This window comes from Oncorhynchus clarkii, chromosome 6 (assembly GCF_045791955.1).
Source record: "Oncorhynchus clarkii lewisi isolate Uvic-CL-2024 chromosome 6, UVic_Ocla_1.0, whole genome shotgun sequence".
NCBI classification, from domain to species: domain Eukaryota; kingdom Metazoa; phylum Chordata; class Actinopteri; order Salmoniformes; family Salmonidae; genus Oncorhynchus; species Oncorhynchus clarkii.
Window position 1 is genome coordinate 54,964,202 of NC_092152.1, and position 15,903 is coordinate 54,980,104.

Here is a 15,903-nt window from a genome sequence, read left to right on the forward strand (position 1 = left end):
TTCCCCACACATTTAAAATAATTGGATTCTTGTAGCTAGATTGGTTTTCCCCACTATATTTCTTACACTAGTTTCCTTTCAGATCCATTAACGAAAGTATCAAGTGCTGAAGATCAATGGGACTCAGAGATGGTCTGCTTTATACTATAGCATGGCCTACTGAATTAAGACAATTGACCTACTGTAGCCCAGGCCCCCTCAGCTACAAGAGCAGAGAAGCCTATACATAACCATGACCCCATTAACGCATGTGTTTACCCTTTAACATCAACAATGATGTTGATGTTGACTTATGACCTCTTACTTTACATAGTCGTGACATTCAGTACAATGATACCTACAGTACTGCTATTTAACTAGGATTTATGCTGTAGAATTACATTCACTCTGCCTGGGAATCAAGGCTTCAAGTGTTGTGGCCTCCAAGTGTAAAAATAATGACCAAACCGGGCTATCTGGTCTGAGTCGTATCCATCACAGATTGACAGCTTGGCATGAGTTGTGATTTTAAATTGCTATGTGGGTGGCAGATGTGGGATCAAGTTGTGCGGTGGATTTTTGGAGCGAAAAGGTACCAGCATTAGTGAATAAAATATCAGAATTGGGCTGCTTGTATAAACACAGAGATGTCTGTTGAGTAGGCACAGTGCCCAAATTCTCAGTCTCATTGACTGATACAATAAACCAATTTTGGAGTGTTGTAGCTATTGCAGCTTGTGACAAAGCTAGGTAGACTACTGTAGTCCTTACACTTGCTGTGATGGCATTTTGTGAGACTGGCTCACTGTCCCAACAAGCTTCCTAGTGACTCCACATGGACTCTAATGACCGGAGAAGCAAGTGACATATTTATAGCCTCACACTGCGGCAGGTGTAAGGTGGATTAGGACTAGTTTCACACACTTAAGACTCTAGGCCAAGCCTTGCTGGGCCGATGCACAAACTGATGCTATAGTTGTAACCTAGAAACTTACTCACAGAAGCACTTGAACAGTGACATAGCCTAAATAACAATAAACGGTGCCCAATAATAACAATAATAGGCTGCACTTTGTATCATCATTATAATTTGATATGACAAATGTTCTGTGTAAGACAAAGATTGCAATTAAATGTTCTATGTATTGTTTTAAATGTATTATCCCGGCTGATTGGAAAATTAATGATTAGAATGTCATATAGCAACTCTCATTCAAACACTTGACTGTAAGCAGGTAGCCAACAGCTGCTGGTTACAAGCCATGTAAGGTTTACTATTGTCATTGTGCTGTTAAATTATGTAAATGTATACTGAACAAAAATATAAATGCAACCATTTCAAAGATTTAATGAGTTACAGTTCATATAAGGAAATAAGTCACCAGAAAAATGTATTAGGCCCTAATCTATGGATTTCACATGACTCGGTAGGGGTGCAGCCATGGGTGGGCATAGGCCCACCGACTGGGGAACCAGGCCCAGCCAATCAGAATTTGTTTTTCCCCACAAAAGGGCATTATTACAGACAGAAATACCCCCCCCCGGGCTGGCATGGTAACACATGGTCTGCAGTTGTGAGGCAGGTTGGACGTACTGCCAGATTCTCTAAAATGATGTCAGAGGCAGTTTATGGTGGAGAAATTAACATTAAATAATCTGGCAACAGCTCTGATGGACATTCCTGCAGTCAGCATGCCAATTGCACACTCCCTCAAAACTTGAGACATTTGGGGCATTGTGTTGTGTGACAAAACAGTACATTTTAAAGTGTCCTTTTATTGTCCCCCGCACAAGGTGCACCTGTGTAATGACATTGCTGTTTAATCAGGTTCTTGATATTCCACACCTGTCAGGTGGATGGATTATCTTGGCAAAGGAGAAATGCTCACTAACGGATGTAATCAAATTTGTGCACAACATTTTTGAGAAATAAACTTCTTGTGCATATTGAACATGTCTGGGATTTTTTTATTTCAGCTCATGGGGCCAACACTTTACATGTTGCGTTTATATTTTTGTTCAGTGTAGTATATTTTAGTTAGGTTTACAACCTTATATTGACATTGTACCCGCTACTCCCGTGTTTTCAAAGCCTTAGATTGTTAGGGCGATAATCTCTTTAAGAAACAACCTGACAGCTTGTTGTCTACACAAAGTGGTGAGCAGTAGCGTCAAGTAAAATTGAGGATATCCTGAAAACCACAATATTGAAATTAAAAACACATGATAAAATATAGCTAGTACCTGAAATGTCCCTTTTTGAGATGAAGATTGTTCTATCTGGCGTCTACCCGCGCGTAATTCTCTCCAAATTATGCACACTCTCTTGACCATCCACAACACAGCAGTAACACAGACCATTGGCACATTCCCAACCTGCCTGCGCGTCTCCCATGGTGACAGTTTTTTTCCGCGCTACATCCCTAGTAGAAGGGCGTGATTTTGTACAATGGAACAAACCCCGCAGCCTTTTCTTGGCTATTATCATTTAATAGATCAAAATTAAAGTGAGATAAACAAAAGGGTATCTTCATGGGGGTTTCAAATGTGATTTGGTGTTTTTAGGTCTGTTTGCAAATATCTAAAACTTCATATCCTTACATCTCAAATGATGCTGATAGTAACTTTGCCTTTGGCCGGCTATATACACGATTACGGTAATGTATTACATGAAACCAACCCAAAGGGGAACCATTGCCATCTAGTGGCAACACAACATTTAAACTTGACTATGATTAGGCTTTGCTCAGTACATTTAGCATTTAAGGGTACTCAATTGTGCTTAAAAAACGTTGATGCACATAGGCAATGTGTTATCCCATTTCAAGTCAGTCTAATTTTACAATACAACAGTCAATATATCTCTTGAAATTAAATGAACATAAAGCATAATAGTATGATATGGGATGTCAGCCTAATGAAAAAAATGATGCAAAAGGTCAATCCCAATAATTATGAAGATACGATGATACTCAAATGTTGGCTACCGTTACCCCCTTGTATCTTTTTCTTCGTATGGTTAGATTCATATGCTTTTATGATTGACAAATGTATTTTGTGTTTGCCTGCTTACTTTTAGTATATCATATTCTATTAACTTTTCTTTGAAAGATCATGAATCAGTAGCAATTAATTTCCATGTAAAATGACCCATGAGCCCCAACCTGTGAAGTTCATAGGAGCATGTCAAATTTGGGTGTCAAATGAAAGCTAAGAGTCTATATTATTAATAAATTAAAGCATATACATTTTTCAACCATTTTCCATCCTAAAAAATGTGGAATTAGCTAAGACTTTGATTTCTGGTCAAACAGATGGAAAACAGGTCTTAGAAAACATGTACCAGAAAAAGTGGACACATCCAACAAGTAAAAGACACCTGCCAACTAATATCAACACTTATATTTAGTGTTGGATACATTTTTATGCCTACTATTAGTTTTAGAAACATTGTCTTGTGCCTTGGAATTCCGTTACCAAAAACCCATGTCTTTAGGATATGTTTTAATTTCTCTCCCTCATGATGAAGGAGGATAATACAAGTTCAAAGCTGTAACTAGGTGATTCAGGAACATTCACTATGCTCTTGGTAAGCAACTTGTGTAGATTTGACCTTGTGTTTTAGGTTATTGTTCTGCTGAAAGGTGAATTCATCTCCCAGTGTCTGATGGAAAGCCGAATGAATCAGATTTTGCCTGTGATTAGCTCCATTACGTTTATTTTATATCCTGAAAAACTCCCCAGTCCTTAACAATTGCAAGCATACCCATAACATAATGCAGCTACCAGTATGCTTGAAAATATAGAGAGTGGTGTTGTACTGGATTTTCCCCGCTTTGCATTCAGGACAAAAGTGAATTGCTTTGCCACATTTTTTGCAGTATTAATTTAGTGCCTTTTTGCAAACATGATGCATGTTTTGGAATATTTGTATTCTGTACATGCATCCTTCTTTTCAAGCTTTCATTTATGTTAGTATTGTGGAGTAACTACCATGTTGATCCATCCTCAGTTTTCTCCTATCACAGCCATTAAACTAGCTCAGGTTGATCCTGTTTCCATTGATCATCCTTGAGCTGTTTCTACAACTTGATTGCAGTTCACCTGTGTTAAATTCAATTGACTGGACATGATTTGGAAAGGCACACACCTGTCTATTAAAAAGGTCCCGCAGTTGACAGTGCATGTCAGAGCAAAGACCAAGCCTTGAGGTCAAAAGGATTGTCCGTAGAGCTCCGAGACAGGATTGTGTCAAGGCACAGATCTGGGAAGGGTACCAAAAAATGTCTACAGCATTGAAAGTCACCAAGAACACAGTGGCTTCAATCATTCTTAAATAGAAGTTTGGAACCACCAAGACTCTTACTAGAGCTGGCCGCCCGGCCAAACTGCGCAATCGGGGGAGAAGGGCTTTGGTTAGGGAGGTGACCAAGAACCCAATGGTCACTCTGACAGAGCTCCAGAGTTCCTCTGTGGAGATGGGAGAACCTTCCAGAAATACAACCATCTTTACAACACTCCACCAATCAGGCCTTTATGTTAAAGTGGCCAGACGGAAGCCACTCCTCAGTAAAAGGCATATGAGATCAGATCATGAGAAACAACATTCTCTGGTCTGATGAAACCAAGATTGAACTCTTTGGCCTGAATGCCAAGCGTCACGTCTGGAGGAAATCTGGCATCATCCCTTCGGGGAAGCATGGTGGTGTCAGCATCATGCTGTGGGGATGTTTTTCAGCGGCAAGGACTGAGAGACTAGTCAGCATCGAGGGAAAGATGAACGGAGCAAAGTACAGAAAGATCCTTGATGAAAACCTGCTCCAGAGTGCTCAGGACCTCAGACTGGGGCGAAGGTTCACCTTCCAACAGGACAACGACCCTAAACACACAGCCAAAACAACGCAGGAGTGGCTTCGTGGCAAGTCTCTGAATTCCATTGAGTGGCCCAGCCAGAGCCCGGACTTGAACCCAATGAAACATCTCTGGAGAGACCTGAAAATAGCTGTGCTGCGACTCTCACCATCCAATCTGACAGCGCTTAAGAGTATCTGCAGAGAAGAATGGAAGATGCTCCCCAAATACAGGCGTTCCAAGCTTGTAGTGTGATACCCAAGAAGACTCAAGGCTGTAATCACTGCCAAACGTGCTTCAACAAAGTACTGAGTAAAGGATCTAAATACTAATGTAAATGTGATGTATTTTTTTTATATACATTTGCAAAAAAACAGTTTTTGCTTTGTCATTATGGGGTATTGTCTGTAGATTCAGATTCAAAAAAACATTTAATACATTTTAGAATAAGGCTGTAACGTAACAAAATGTGAAAAAAGTCAACGGGTCTGAATGCACTGTATTTAGCAATCTTATGGCTATGTAGCATTCTTATGGATTGGGGACAGAAGCTGTCTCGTAGCATGTTGGTCCGAGTGCCGATGCCCTGGTACTGTTCACCGGACGGTAGCAGAGTAAACAGTCTATTACTTGGGTTGCTAGCGTCTTTGGCAATCGTTCGGGCCTTCCTCTAACACCGGCTGATATAGAGGTCCTGGATGACGTGGAGCTCGGCCAGTGATGTACTGGATGTCTGCATCACCCTCTGTAGCACTTTACGGCCGAGGGTGGTGCATTTGAAATACCAAGCTGTGATGCAGCCAGTTAACATGCTCTTGATGGTGTAGCTGTCAAACTTTTTGATATTCCGAGGGCCCATGCCAAATTTTTCAGCCTCCTGACGGTGAAGAGGAGTTGATTAGCCCTCTTCACGACTGGACAATGTTAAGTCCTTAGTGATGAGGACGCCAAAAAACTTGAAGCTCTTGACCCGCTCGACTACAGCCCTGTGGATGTGCGCATGCTCTCCCCTCTTTCTACTGTAGTCCACGATCAGCTACTTGGTCTTACTGACGTTGAGGGAGAGACTGTTGTCATGGAACCACACTGCCAAGTCTCTGACATCCTCCCTGTAGGCTCTCATCACCGTCGGTGCTCAGGCCTACCACTGTTGCGTTGTCAGAAAACTTGATGGTGTTGGACTCATGCATGGCCACACAGTCGTGGTTGAATAAGGAGTACAGGAGGGGACTGAGCACACACCCTTGAGGGGCCCCCATATTGAGGGTGAGCTGTTGCCTATACTATACTCACCACCAGGATCCAGTTACAGAGGGAGATAGTCAGTCCCAGGGTCCCTAGGTTGGTGATGAGCTTGGAGGGACTATGGGGGTTAAACACTGAGTGGTAGTCAATGAACAGCATTATCACAGTTATTTCCCCTCTTGTCAAGGTGGGAGAGGACAGTGTGAAGTGCAATTAAGATTGTGTCATCTGGGGATCTGTTGGGACGGTATGTAAATTGGTGAGGGTCCAGGGTGTCTGGGATGAAGGAGAGATTTTACAATTCTGTGAAGACATTTGCCAACTGGTCTGCACATGCTTTGAAAACACACACGGGAATTTCATCATCCCCGGCAGCCATGCGAGTGTTAACCGGTTGAAAAGTTTTACTCACTATGGCCACGGTGAGCGAAATCACACAGTCATCCTGAACTCAGGGGCTTTCACACAACACTCAGTGTTGTATTCCTTGTACCGAGCATAAAAGGCATTTAGCTTGTTTCAGATTTCTGCACAGTTCTAAACAGCTCCCTCAGCAACTGGATCCTAGACTTCCTGACAGGCCGCCCCCCATGAGGTAAGAGTAGGTAACAACACATCTGCCGTGCTGATCCTCAACACAGGGGCCCCTCAGGGGTGCATGCCCAGTCCCCTCCTGTACTCCCTGTTCACTCATGACTGCACGGCCAGGCACGACTCCAACACCATCATTAAGTTTGCTGATGACACAACAGTGGTAGGCCTGATCACCGACAACGATGAGACAGCCTATAGGGAGGTCAGAGACCTGACCATGCGGTGCAAGGACAACCTATCCATCAATGTGATCAAGACAAAGGAGATGATTGTGGACTACAGGAAAAAGAGGACCGAGCACGTCCCCATTCTCATCAATGGGGCTGTTGTGGAGCAGGTTGAGAGCTTCCAGTTCCTTGGCGTCCACATCACCAACAAACTATCATGGTCCAAACACACCAAGACAGTCGTGAAGAGGGCATGACAAAACCTATTCCCCCTCAGGAGACTGAAAAAAATTAGCTTGGGTCCTCAGATCCTCAAAACGTTCTACAGTTGCACCATCGAGAGGTTGCATCACTGCCTGGTATGGCAACTGCTCGGCCTCCGATCGCAAGGCACTACAGAGGGTAGCGCATATGGCCCAGTACATCACCAGGACCAAGCTTCCTGCCATTCAGGACCTCTATACCAGGCGGTGTCAGTGGCACTAAAATGGTCAAAGACTCCATCCACCCTAGTCATAGATTGTTCTCTCTGCTACCGCAAAGCAAGCGATACCGGAGCGCCAAGTCTAGGTCCAAGAGGCTTATAAACAGCTTCTACCCCCAAGCCATAAGACTCCTGAACAGCTAATCAAATGGCTACCCAGACTATGGACTATGGATAGCCACTTTGACAACCCTACCTGCATGTACGTAATTATCTCAAATACCTCTACACCGTGTCCCCGCACATTGACACATTGACTCTGTACCGGTACCCCCTATATATAGCCCCGTTCTTGTTATTTACTGCTGCTCTTTATATATGTTTTCTTATCTCTTAGGTATTTTCTTAAAACTGCATTGTTGGTTAAGGGCTTGTAAGTAAGCATTTCACTGTAAGGTCTACACCTGTATTCAGTGCATGTGACATAACATTTGATTTTATTTGCATAGCCTAGTGGTTAGAGCGTTGGACTAGTAACCGAAAGGTTGCAAGTTCAAATCCCCGAGCTGACAAGGTACAAATCTGTCATTCTGCCCCTGAACAGGCACTTAACCCACTGTTCCTAGGCCGTCATTGAAAATAAGAATTTGTTCTTAACTGACTTGCCTAGTTAAATAAAGGTTAAATTAAGGTTTTAAAAATAAATCACTAGTCATCTCACGGCCGGGTTTCCCTTTGTAATCCGTTATCGTCTGCAAGCTCTGCTACATACGACGACCGTCGGAGCCGGTGTAGTAGGATTCCACCTTCATCCTATTGTCCTTTTGCATGTTTGATGTTGGCGGTCATAGTGGGCCTTCTTGTATGTGTCAATGTCTGTGTCCCGTTTCTTGTAAACAGTAGCTCTAGCGATTAACTCAGCGTGGATATGGATGTGGTAAACTCCTCAATTCTATCGGAGGAATCCCAGAACATACCCCAGTCTGTATCGGCAAAACAGTCTTGTAGCCTCACGTCTGCTTCATAGGACCACTTCCGTTTTTAGCGCATCACTGCAGAGAATGAAATCATGGTCAGATTTGCTGACGGGAGGAGAAAGGATGGCCTTATATGCATTTCTGTTGGTAGAATAAAAGTGGTCTTGAGTTTTAGCGCCCCTAGTGGAGCAGGAGACATGTTGTTAAAAGTGAGGTAGAACAGTTTTAAGACTCCCTGCATTAAAGTCTCAGCTCACCAGAAACACTGCTTCTGGGTGAGCCATTTCTTGTTTGTTTACGGCCCCACATAGTTTGTTGAGTGTCAAAGTGGTGTTGGCTTGTGGAGGGTTGTTTTCATTTAACTAGGCAAGTCAGTTAAGAACAAATTCTTATTTACAATTACGGCCTACCCCGGCCAAACCCGGGAGACGCTGGGCCAATTGTGCGCCGCCCTATGGGACTCCCAATCACGGCCGTATGTGACTTTGATGTGCAAACTTGTGAAACATAGACATCTATAATTGGTTCAGATTTGGTCCGAACCAGACGAACCAAAATGTGGTCATATTTGGGGGCAGAGCTCATTAAAATAATATCCAGTGTGTAGAATAATACCAAAGTATGCAAAGCAGGATATTGCATATTTATACTTTTGTGTAGCTATTTAAGATACCTCTCCATGAAGAGAATGGTATTCATAATGATGCATTTCTGGGTACAAATCAGGGAACCATGATGAAATTGACTTTCTGCAATTCTGTTACCTGGTGTAAATCCACTTCACTAACTGTAGTTAAATAAGCAAAATAGAGTCCATGTGTCATGTCATGGCCAGCTGACACCCCATCATTTCTGCAGACATCCTTGAATCTTAATTCAGAGCAGATATTTAACAACATTTTCAGAAAACGTGGACACAGAATGCAGGGAGATTTTATTTTAAGTCTGTTAACAAACCTTGCATCTACACAGTTCTTTCAGTAAATGTGTTTTGAAACAATTCTAGTGTAAATTATTAAAAGTAGTCCTTGTGCATAGAGTTGTAGCCTATGGTTTGTTAAACTTTGAAGCAAATAGTTTTTGTTTGACATACCTTCAAGTTAAAAATCTGATTCTCAGCGCAAATCCGAGTCCATGGAATTGCCTAGCAGCAACCACCAGCAGCAACCAGGAACAGAGCTGTTCTATTGCGCCACAGGGTAGAAAAAAATCAAAGTGATTGGGTGGAGTCGACACGACCTACTTACTGTACAGTCATAGACTCCAGTGGACTAACTACTCATTAGTTTAGCATTTTGCGCTTCCCCCTCTCTGGTTTGGACTATCGAAGGAATCCCTGAAAAATAGAATTCGGAATGAAAACGACCAAAAACTAGTTTTACACATCTATATCTATTATTTTGGACACATCAACGCCTTGCTACTTGTAACAACACTGCCGCAGGTAGGTAGCTTGTTACTTTGTAGCTAACACATTAGCGTATTCGACAGCGAACGTTAAAATTCACAGGAACTGTTTGGATTCTAAGGCAACATATTTCATTATTTATTGTTTTAGTGATACAAAGCAGGGTTAACATGTCAATTTGAACATTTTACTGCGGGGAAATTATTGTTGTCTAGTTAGCATGTAGGCTATGTTAGCTCACAGGAACACAGCAATTCTATTTTCTTTGTGAATCGGAGATATGTAGTCAGCTGCTGAGATTTAGGTATGCCAAATATTCTTTCGGAGAGGGATACTGAACTAGATTCAGCCGCGGGACGATTGTTTTTTATTGAGGAGATGGTCAGGGGCCGGAACATAATTACAAATAATTCGTAGACTGAACATTTTTACAGAGTTTCTCTGTATCAGCCTGAGATAGAAACGGACACACCATGGCAATGTTCCTCATGTGGTAAAAAGCTATTTTCGTTACATTCCTAATGTGTGATTCAAAATTGAGTTCAGAATCTAAAATGAGTTTTTTACCTGGTGTTTTATCTTTATTGCCTGTGAATTAAAATGTGGCCAGATTCTCTCTGTGCTTTGTCTCCAATATTAAGCACTTTGGTCTTGTCTTGTTTTAGCTGAAGGAAGTTGTGAGCCATCTAAGTATTTAAATCACTAATATAGTCTAATTTATCTGTGGAGCTAAAATCCTCTGTTGACCCAGAAATGTAAAGTTGTGTATCGTCTGTGTAGCAGTGAAAATCAATGGGTAAATATTGCACAATCCAGGTGTGAAAAGCTCTTCTAGACTTACCCAAGAAGACTCACAACTCTAATCAATGCCAAAGGTGTTTCTAACATGTAGTGATTCAGGGCGCTGAATACTTCTGCAACCACTATATTGTTGTTTTTTCATTTCTATTTATCAAAAATTACAATTAAATGCATTTTAATCCCAATTTGTAACACAATGAAATGTGAAGAAATCCAAAGTGTCTGAATATTTGGGGCTCCCGAGTGGGGTAGCGGTCTAAGGCACTGCATCTCAGTGCTAGTGGCGTCATGACAGACCTTGGTTAGATTCCAGGCTGTATCACAACTTGCCGTGATTGGGAGTCCCATAGGGTGGCGCACAATTGGCCCAGCGTTGTGCGGGTTAGGGTTTGGCCGGGGTAGGCCGTCATTGTAAATAAGAATTTGTTCCTAATTGACTTACCTAGTTCAATAAAAATGAATACTTTTGCAAGGCACAATATATCTCTATTATGCGTGCTAATACTTTGGAACAGATTTCCCAAATTAAAATCCATTGGAACTTTTTTGCTGTATGAGAACTTGGGGGGCCAATTAAAATCACCTGCCGGTCCGCCAGTTGAGGAACCCTGCTTTAGAACATTGTTTATATTCCAACTTATTTTTGTTAGTTCTTTATGTTATGTAGCCTATTTTGTATGACAGTTTGCATGTCGTTCAAAGGCTATAATTATAATTTATGGAGTTTCAATTAGGTATTTCAATTGAATTTTCTACATCCCCATCAAAATAAATTTGTTTGGGATCGTTGACAAACTATAGTTTGACTAAACACAGGCCTATAGCCAATATAAAAGCATACAAATGACGAAAGAAACCATATTCATTCAAGTCCAAAACATGCCCTGAACTGAAAGGGTTCAAAGCATTTAAATACTTTAATGATCTGTCATGCACAGGAGACAAGTCAGTGACTACTCATAGGCTCATAAACAATTTCAGACAGGTGTGGTGTGTCTGGAGCATGTCTGGTTGTCAGTGGTCTTGTATTGAGCGCTAGGCGATTCCATTAAGGTTTAAGGAAAAAGGTGATTTCAGTGTTCAAAATGTGAACATTTGCAAAGCTGTGATCAAGGCAAAGGGGGGCTACTTTGAAGAATCTCAAATAAAAAATATATTGTGATTAGTTTAACTCTTCTTTTGGTTACAACATGATTCCATATGTGTTATTTTATAGTTTTGATGTCTTCACTATTATTCTACAATGTAGAAAATAGTACAAATAAAGATAAACCCTTAAATGAGTAGGTGTGTCCAAACTTTTGACCTGTACTGTCTGTATGTTTTCAATGTGTTGAACCCTGTATATTGAAAGAGCCTTTATGATTTTGTATCTCAGATTTGGGATATAAGTTTGACCTCTTTAGTGTGTTGTCCTCCTCCTGTGCACATCGTTTTCTTTACTCAGCGACTCCTTTTATGTACATAATACAATGATGAGTTCCTGTCAAAGGTTTGTTTGAATTTAATTGACAGGGACACACTAATGGGGCCCACCCTAACAGATGGTGAACAGACACCGGGCAGGTTCAGTCGACAGACCCCCACACAAATATAGGCCTACACACACTGTAAAACCATGAATGCTTGATGAAGTAACCTACATTGTCTCCTAATGCCAAATGTGAGCATGGTGAACTTAATGAGTTGCTGTATATGGACTTCTCTATATGAGATGCCAGAAAAGTTATTCCACAAGACATAGCTTTGGCTACTGTACGTTTAACATAATACGATAATGTTATAGATATTACCTTTTATAACATGATTCTAAATATATTATTTGCCGCAGGAATCAAATATGCACTCTCACAGTATAAGACGGTAATGGTCAGATCATGCAGCATGAGAACGCATGATGCTGCTGTGATCACTGTTACGGTGAATATAAGCCCATTCAAACTGTTCAGTACAGCACAATGCAAATACGTCTTCTTTCCACAGCGGTTGCTTGCTATGTAACGTCTACCACAGGCTGGCCGGCCAAGTTGACTTGCAGTGTTACAGTAGGCTAGAGAAGGCTGTCTTGCATTTTGTATTAATGCAGTTGTGTGTGTGTGTGTGTGTGTGTGTGTGTGTGTTAACCCTCGCGCGTGTGCATGCGCAGACCAGCTGGCCGGTGTGTTTACGGACATATTCAATCAATCCCTATACCAGTCTGCTGTTCCCACATTCTTCAAGAGGGCCACCATTGTTCCTGAGCGGACTTCCTGACGGGCCGCCCCCAGTGCTGATCCTCAACACTGGGGCCCCACAAGGGTGCGTTCTGAGACACAACAGAAACAAAACTAAGGCAGTGAAACTTAGCAGCGCCTCTTCAACCTCAGGAGGCTGAAGAAATTCGGCTTGTCACAGTAGAGAGCAGGCTGCTCTTATATTAGTGTTGCCTGTTCACCCCGCTATCATCCAGAAGGCGAGGTCAGTACAGGTGCATCAAAGCTGGGACCGAGAGACTGAAAAACAGCTTCTATCTCAAGGCTATCAGACTGTTAAACAGCCACCACTAACATTGAGTGGCTGCTGCCAACACACTGACACTGACTCAACTCCAGCCACTTTAATAATGGGAATTGATGGGAAATGACATTTGAGCGGTGTAGAGAAGGCAGTGAAATTACAGTAGAGAAGGCTCTTATATTAGTGTTACAGAAAGCTTAGACTAGTACACTCTGTTACGGCCTGTGTGTGGGAGAGAGAGAAGGCTGGCAGAAGGAGGAGGAGAGGGCAGGTCTGGACTTGACTAGAGGTCGACCGATTAATCGGAATGGCCGATTTAATTAGGGCCGATTTCAAGTTTTCATAATCGGAAATCTGTGTTTTTGGACACAGATTTGGCAGTTTTTTTTGGGGGGGGGGATTATTATGATTTTTTTTTTTATACATCTTTATTTAACTAGGCAAGTCAGTTTAAGAACACATTCTTATTTTCAATGGCGGCCTAGGAACGGTGGGTTAACTGCCTTGTTCAGGGGCAGAACGACCATTTACCTTGTCAGCTCGGGGATTCAATCTTGCAACCTCACGGTTAACTAGTCCAGCGCTCTAACCACCTGCTTTACATTGCACTTCACGAGGAACCTGCCTGTTATGCGAATGCAGTAAGAAGCCAAGGTAATTTGCTAGCTAGCATTAAACATATCTTATAAAACAATCAATCAATCATAATCACTAGTTAACTACACATACAGTGCCTTGCGAAAGTATTCGGCCCCCTTGAACTTTGCGACCTTTTGCCACATTTCAGGCTTCAAACATAAAGATATAAAACTGTATTTTTTTGTGAAGAATAAACAACAAGTGGGACACAATCATGAAGTGGAACAACATTTATTGGATATTTTAAACTTTTTTAACAAATCAAAAACTGAAAAATTGGGCGTGCAAAATTATTCAGCCCCCTTAAGTTAATACTTTGTAGCGCCACCTTTTGCTGCGATTACAGCTGTAAGTCGCTTGGGGTATGTCTCTATCAGTTTTGCACATCGAGAGACTGAATTTTTTTCCCATTCCTCCTTGCAAAACAGCTCGAGCTCAGTGAGGTTGGATGGAGAGCATTTGTGAACAGCAGTATTCAGTTCTTTCCACAGATTCTCGATTGGATTCAGGTCTGGACTTTGACTTGGCCTTTCTAACAGCTGGATATGTTTATTTTTGAACCATTCCATTGTAGATTTTGCTTTATGTTTTGGATCATTGTCTTGTTGGAAGACAAATCTCCGTCCCAGTCTCAGGTCTTTTGCAGACTCCATCAGGTTTTCTTCCAGAATGGTCCTGTATTTGGCTCCATCCATCTTCCCATCAATTTTAACCATCTTCCCTGTCCCTGCTGAAGAAAAGCAGGCCCAAACCTTGATGCTGCCACCACCATGTTTGACAGTGGGCATGGTGTGTTCAGGGTGATGAGCTGTGTTGCTTTTACGCCAAACATAACGTTTTGCATTGTTGCCAAAAAGTTCAATTTTGGTTTCATCTGACCAGAGCACCTTCTTCCACATGTTTGGTGTGTCTCCCAGGTGGCTTGTGGCAAACTTTAAACAACACTTTTTATGGATATTTTTAAGAAATGGCTTTCTTCTTGCCACTCTTCCATAAAGGCCAGATTTGTGCAATATACGACTGATTGTTGTCCTATGGACAGAGTCTCCCACCTCAGCTGTAGATCTCTGCAGTTCATCCAGAGTGATCATGGGCCTCTTGGCTGCATCTCTGATCAGTCTTCTCCTTGTATGAGCTGAAAGTTTAGAGGGACGGCCAGGTCTTGGTAGATTTGCAGTGGTCTGATACTCCTTCCATTTCAATATTATCGCTTGCACAGTGCTCCTTGGGATGTTTAAAGCTTGGGAAATCTTTTTGTATCCAAATCCGGCTTTAAACTTCTTCACAACAGTATCTCGGACCTGCCTGGTGTGTTCCTAGTTCTTCATGATGCTCTCTGCGCTTTTAACGGACCTCTGAGACTATCACAGTGCAGGTGCATTTATACGGAGACTTGATTACACACAGGTGGATTGTATTTATCATCATTAGTCATTTAGGTCAACATTGGATCATTCAGAGATCCTCCCTGAACTTCTGGAGAGAGTTTGCTGCACTGAAAGTAAAGGGGCTGAATAATTTTGCACGCACAATTTTTCAGTTTTTGATTTGTTAAAAAAGTTTGAAATATCCAATAAATGTCATTCCACTTCATGATTGTGTCCCACTTGTTGTTGATTCTTCACAAAAAAATACAGTTTTATATCTTTATGTTTGAAGCCTGAAATGTGGCAAAAGGTCGCAAAGTTCAAGGGGGCCGAATACTTTCGCAAGACACTGTAGTTGATGATATTACTAGTTTATCTAGCGTGTCCTGTGTTGCATATAATCGATGCGGTGCGCATTCACGAAAAAGCACTGTCGTTGCTCCAACATGTACCTAACCATAAACATCAATGCCTTTTTTTTAAATCAATACACAAGTATATATTTTTAAAACTGCATATTTAGTTTATATTGCCTGATAACATTAATTTCTTTTAACTAGGGAAAATGTGTTACTTCTCTTGCAACAGAGTCAGGGTATATGCAGCAGTTTGGGCTGCCTGGCTCGTTGCAAACTGTTTGAAGACTATTTCTTCCTAACAAAGACAGCCTACTTCGCCAAACGGGGGATGATTTAACAAAAGTGCATTTACGAAAAAAGCACAATTGTTGCATGACTGTACCTAACCATAAACATCAATGCCTTTCTTAAAATCAATACACAGAAGTATATATTTTTAAACCTGCATATTTAGCTAAAAGAAATCCAGGTTAGCAGGCAATATTAACCAGGTGAAATTGTCACTTCTCTTGCTTTCATTGCATGCAGATTTATGGTATATGCAACAGTTTGGGCCGCCTGGCTCATTGCGAACTAATTTGCCAGAACTTTACGCA

General features: G+C 41.7%; 2 protein-coding genes across 5 annotated transcripts in view; one reads left to right on the forward strand and one right to left on the reverse strand.

Annotated features, from left to right (window-relative positions):
• Positions 1 to 9,415, reverse strand: part of LOC139411296 (transmembrane protein 138) — an 18,352-nt gene extending 8,937 nt beyond the window's left edge. For 2 of the 4 annotated variants that reach the window (XM_071157412.1, XM_071157416.1), the window contains exon 1: positions 2,224 to 2,318. The gene's annotated coding sequence lies outside the window, so the exon portion shown is untranslated. Of the gene's footprint in view, positions 1 to 2,223; positions 2,325 to 7,981; positions 8,313 to 9,330 lie in introns of those variants that run through there. The other 2 variants (XM_071157415.1, XM_071157414.1) reach the window with 2 other exon arrangements.
• A 16-nt stretch (positions 9,416 to 9,431) lies between these two features.
• Positions 9,432 to 15,903, forward strand: part of LOC139411297 (CD151 antigen-like) — a 50,085-nt gene continuing 43,613 nt past the window's right edge. The window contains exon 1 of the mRNA XM_071157417.1: positions 9,432 to 9,681. The gene's annotated coding sequence lies outside the window, so the exon portion shown is untranslated. The remainder of the gene's footprint in view (positions 9,682 to 15,903) is intronic.